We start from the raw sequence: 6,557 nt of genomic DNA, 5'->3' as shown, positions 1-6,557 counted from the left end.
TCGGTTCAAGTTCAAGGATGTTATGCAATAAAGCGAAATGCAAGAGCGAGCGCATCAGCCAAAGAGTAAGTAACTAAGCACACACACTCACTCACACATACAGGCAAGTATATAAATGCATTGCATGTATTCGAAAGAGAGAGAGTGCAAGGGAGAGGGAGAGAGTGTGTTTGCATGTACTGTGGGTAAAGGAAGCTGCTGCTGCTTCTCGTTGTGTGTTGTGCTTTTACACCAATACCAATGCCAAGGCATTGCTGATCTATCGCCCACTGTGTGACACTCGCTGCCTTTTAATGCCTGTTAGTGATGCCAAAGTTTCGATAGTTGCGATATATCGTTCTGCTCTTGAACTAAAAGATAATCTTAGGGATGAATTAGCTGTAAAAGGGAATATATGTCATTAAAATAAAGGGGTTCTTATGAATTTTTATAGTTTTAATTTGACAAGGTTGGATGAAGAAGTAAAAGGGAATATTTGTGTTTAAAATAAAAATGTTACTATTGATTATAAGGCATTTATTTGAAACGTTTTAAAGTAAAAGAAGCTGATTTAAAAAAATTTTTTATTATTTCAAACACAAAATAAATATTTTCAGCTGATCTTAAAATAATACAAACTCTATAACTTGGCACAGTAAAGCAAGAATTTCGGGAACTATAATTTTATTAGATTTTCCAATATTATCACAAAATAAAAATTTTTTTTTTTTTTTAAATAATTTTTTACAAAAAACTTTAATTATAGGTAAAAAACGGTCACACTGAAATATTTTTGAAGTAAGAGAGCTTTTCAATAATTGTAACCACATTGTTGAAAGAATTGATAATCGAAAAAGCATCGATAGTAATAAACTCAAAAAATATCTGAATATTTTCTCATCTCTGTTAGGTTGTGCAGTCAACCCTGACTGCGCCTTATTACTGCACACACACACACACACACAAAGGGTATACACCTATGTGCATGTGTATATAGCAAGCTAGAGAGCGTAGAGTTCGTGTTCTGGGACTGGAACTGAGACTGAGACTGGGACTGGGCTAACCAGGTTGCTGGCTTTGCAAATTGTATATAATTAGCGCACTTACTGCAACACACAATGACAATATAATTACATTTCTACACTACAATGTCTATGTGCTTAGTTGTAGGCGATTTCCGCTGATAAATGTGCGTGTGTTGCAATTTTGCGAGCTCTTCGGTTACCCTTTGGCCCCCTCTTTGAATTTCTTAATTGAATTTGTTTGGCGTCGTAAACACACACACACACACTGACATACATCTTATGTGTGTGTGTGTGTGTATGCCACGCTTGTTGGCATGTTTGTTTAATTGTTTAATTTAATTAAATGCTACAACTGCAACGTTTGCAGCTATATTGCATCTGTATCTGTAAATGTATCTGCTTCTATATTTGTATCTGTATCGGCACCTGCACATCTAAGTATCTGTGTGTGTGTGTGGGCTGCTCGCCTTTTGCCTTCTTTTCTCTATATGCAACAGATGATATTGCATGCCTTCGCTTTCGTGCGCCGTTTTCTTATGTCATGCGCAACGCTGTCTTATAAAAGGTACTCACCAAAACACACACACACACACACACACACACACACATTGACTCACACTTACATATATTTATACTTCCATATATAGGCACTATTGCTATGCAGATGTGCACTTGAACATCCCAGTGGGATAGAGAAATTCCGCTGAAAAGTTTTAATAAAAACTAAGAAATTATTTTGCCAAAAATTCAATATTAATTTACAAAGATTTAACAATAGTATTAATAACAAAACTGCACTTGAATTACCAATGCAAATTTTTAATAAAAATCACGAAATTATTAAGCAAAAAAATTCCGTTTTAATCTACAAAGATCTAACAATAATTATAATAAGCAAGACTACACTTGAATATTCCATATTGGGATTGTGAAAATATTCAAGAAATTTTAGGGAAAGAAAAAATATTTTATAGTAATATTAATAATAATGTAAATGTACTTTTCAACAGTTCAGTTGAATAGAAAAATAATAACAGGAAAACAAAATATTTATCACAACATTAGAAAATACCCGAAAATTCTAAAAAAAAAATAATAATTAAAAACTTATATCAAAATACAAAATATGAAAAATAAATACACAATATGATTAATAAAATATTTTTTTTTTTTTCAAAATCTGTGCTATTCCTGCTGGGTAACAACCACATTACGTATACGTGTGTGATTTATATACTAAACACAAGCTATGTAACTAACTGGAAGCGGCATGTGTGTGTGTTAGGTGCTTGCTTTGAGTCACTGTGGCAAATAAAAGGGAACCGTTTTTCTTACAACTTTGACAGTTTGAGCTTTAAACAGGAAACTCTTTTTGCTGTTTATCATAAAGTAAAGCGAAATGTCACGTTAAAGTAAGCATACGCCCCGTGAAAAGTATATGCAATGGGTAAACACAATTGGGTCGCAATAGCGTGCAAAAATTAGCCAAAAATATTTGTTTACTATACAAAATTGGCATAAATATTACGGTGCATACATGCATACATACATATATACAAACTAAAGGTGGGAAAAGGGCAGTTGAAATCGAAAAACTTGGCTCAGCGCAGCAAACAGCAGAAAATACATGTAGAGAGTACAGTGAGAACTATATGTGTGTGTTCCTCTCTACGTTGTATATAAAGAGGAGACGCGTATCTATTATAAATTCTGTATGCGTTGAGCAAAAGTGGCGGAAAATAACAAAACTATGTGGAGAAGGGTGCACATATATATTTTGCAAGCACTGTAGGGCACGTATACCGAGTACTTAGTACACAGCAGGCTTGCCTCTTGGTTGCCTTGCCACACTGGTTGACGAAGCTGCTGCCGTTGTTGTTGTTGTTGCTGTTGCCGTTGCGTTGCTGCTGCAAATCAGCCCTTGCAGCGCATGTCAAGAGTAGGTGACCTTGACAGTGAACTTGAAACTTGCCTCTGTCTGTTTCTCTGCTGTACACTGTACATTCGTGTGCTTGTGTGAAAGCGAACTAAACTGAATTGAACGAAAGAGAGCAAGAGAGAGCGCAATCGAGAGAGCGAGCAGCGACCAACCGGCCACATGCATTCGGTTTGAAAGCTTTTGCTGCAGCTGCTGCTGCTGGGCAATGGGGGCGGTGTGAATATGTGTGCGCTTGTATTTGTGCCTTATATGACTATGAAATGGCACAATCACAAACACAGCCAGTTAGCGTGCGTTCTCTCTTCTATTGCTCTCTTTGAGGGACGCTCACTCACTCACCACTCTCTTTTTGCACTGTACAGTGTGATGAATCATCCATCGGTGGTGCGACGAGTGCGAGTGCGACTTGTTGTCTGCAGTCGACATTTGAAATATGTGCCAGAAATTTCGCTTTCATGTTTCGCTTTCGCAAGTGCTAAAAAGCCCACACACGATGCTTTGAATGTGGGCAGGGGGGCGTGTGTTTTATGCAATGCTGCCCATTTGTATGTATGCATGTTTATGTGCATTTTTATGATTGTTGTGTGCTTGCTGGATAATCAAATGATATTCATTTCGTTTTCATTTGTCACATTTCGCCTGCAGCTTGCAATTGGTTTCTTCATTTCCTTTTGCTGCTCGCTCAACTTTGACATTTTCCGCACTGCATAAGCTTGGGTGAGAGAGTGAGAGGGAGAGAGCTTATTCGTTTGCACCCCCACCCACTAAATGAGCCATTGACTGCAGCTCAACTGACTTCTTAGCTCTACGGCAATATTGACATTAATTACACAGTAGATTCTTTGCGATTTAAGTAAAAAGAAATAGGTCATCAAAGTCAACAAACACAACGAAAGTAGTATATGCAAATATTAAGTATGTATATAGCTTGTATTTAAAAAGTCACTAAGAACGTTTTACTATTACAAATCAATAAAGATCCACTCTCGCTCTTTCCACTCACCTACAGTAATGGTGTTCCACAAAAACTACACATGCATACTCACTCACACACACAGTGCACACATCCACGCCTTACACCCACACGGCAGCGAAGATAGAAACGTAGGCAAGCAAAAACAACAAAATTTGCTACGTTATTTTTGGCAACGAAGCAGGAGAAATAAACTATGTGTCATGTATAGTGTGTATGTATAAATGCATGTTTGTGTAGGTAAAAATCGTGCTAGTAATATGATGGCCTCCCAGATCTTTGGGAAATGCAGTTGGAAAGTTTTGAGCTTTTTTTCGGTTACCAAAAAGAAAAAAATAACAAGAAGAAACTGGCAAAGGAAAGCACAAGCACAAGCACAAGCACATTGCGAGTGCAAGAGAGAACGTGCCTATGTACATAACTATGTGCATACTATGTACAGTGTATGTACAAACACATCTGTTTGTGGTGTAGTATGTGTGTGTGCGATAACCTTGAGACTGCTTTGAATATTTAGTTGGGCAATGCGATGCATGCTTGTGCATGTGCTAGTGCAGTATGGCGATATATTGCGAGAGCAAGACAGCGGGAGTGAGTGCAAGCGAACAACATTGCAGCCCGTTTTCAGCTGAGGACTGTAAGTGTGTGTGCGTATGTACTTCTCTCCGCTCTTTCTACACACTCTCTCTCTTGTTCGCTATCTGTCCCACTTGCTCGTGTGTTTGCGTGCTCGCTTGCTCACGCCACACTCTCTCATCAGATTTTTTGCGCAAATGCAATTCACGTTCAAGGCCAGTATCAAAATGCATTAGTACGAGACACACACACACACATTGAAATCCAACACAGGGTTATGTTAGTGTATTAGTGCGCTGCTGTCGTCAGTTGTCAACTGTATTTGCTTTTCTATAACGCCGCACAGATGAAGTAGATACATATGTACACACTATACATGCATGTTTATATATATATGTATGTATGTACATACATATACTCGAGTACATTCTCGCACTATGTAAATCACCCAGTCGGACTTGGATGCTGCCAAAAGCCGCTGCCCGCTAGTTGCCTTCCTCGGTGAACTTTGCCAGGCAATTTCATTAAGCGAAACTAGATTTATTTTTCATAAATGTTGTTTTTTTTGTTGTTTTTGTTTTGCTGCTGCAAATGAAATTCTATAAACTCCTGTTGGGTGCATCAGCAAAAGTTTGTATGTTTGTGTATTCTGTTTGCTCAGCGAGGTACTCATAATCAATAACTCACAGTTTCTTGGCACTATTTTTGAGAGCTGTGCACTTTTAATATAATTTTATGATAGCGAAATCTGTTAGCCAAGACACAGATAATGAACAGCTGATCTCAACTGCTGACATTAAAAGCTTAAGTACATACATTTAGAAAAGCTAGTTTAAATATGTTTGGGGAAGAGTTTTTAATGAGCTTATATTTATTATAGACACATTTTAATTAAATGTATTATTCTTTTTTTGTAAGTTTGAAGTAAATATATATAAGAATTAACTATATACATAACATTTGTTTTATTAAAATAAAAACAGCAAATAAATCTATTTAATTCCATTCATTTTAAATTTATTTCTGGTTTATTTTTTTCTTCTTATTCAATTCCACCCATTTCAACTATATTTCGTATTAAAAAATTAAAAAAAAAATAGTAAATAGAATTTGAATCTTTTAATTTGTTAATTAATATTAAAAACTAATTCATTTTGTCTTTTATAAAATAACTTTTTAACGCTACAGTCCCTGGTTTTAGCCAAATATGTTCAAGTCATCGAATTCTATTCAAATGCAGGCATATCTAATCGCTTTAAAATGTTAAATACTATCTAATCTAATCGGTTAACAGCAATAATGAAAACAAGTTTTCCATGCACTCAGAACTACCCCAATTTAAATATTATATATATCGCATATAAGTGCTTGTATGTATGTATGTATGTATGTATGTATGTAGTTCATAATTTTGCCAAGTCTTATATAAAAGCGATCTCAAAACTATCAAATGTGTATGAAATGCAATCGGGCGTAAAAATTACAGTGCCTGTCATTCAAATATGTACATACAGATGTCATGTATTGAGTATATAATATTTACAACCGTAACAAATTAAGTACTCATTATAATTGCCTTTATTTTTGTTATACTTACATATATGTACGTATGTATTGTATTCGTTTGTTTTTATTATTTTTTTCCTTTTATGGCGCCAATGGCGTAATCGCTCAGCGATAAAAACAAATGCAACAGTGACGAACTGTTTAGATAGAGCGAGGAGTGGGGGGAAGAAAAGCTTTCAAAAAAATCATTTCACAGTTGCGCTTAACGTGCAAATTTGTTTGCCGCCTCTATTCGCCATTTGTTTATAAGCACACACACACACTGACATTTGAATGTTTGATAGAATGAGATTACACACACACACACACACACACTCATTCACTTCATGCCCCCGCACTAAAATCAAATTGCGTTGCATTTTATTTGCATTACACATAGAAAAAATGTATTTTCATCATTTTTCGCAATTAATGAAATGTATTTGAAATGATTATGATATTCTACGACAACAACTTGTCAATTCCACAGTTTCGCCATATGCCAAATGGAGAAACTAAC

Source organism: Drosophila nasuta, chromosome 2R, assembly GCF_023558535.2.
Source record: "Drosophila nasuta strain 15112-1781.00 chromosome 2R, ASM2355853v1, whole genome shotgun sequence".
NCBI classification, from domain to species: Eukaryota; Metazoa; Arthropoda; class Insecta; order Diptera; family Drosophilidae; genus Drosophila; species Drosophila nasuta.
Note: the sequence above shows the minus strand (reverse complement) of the source record.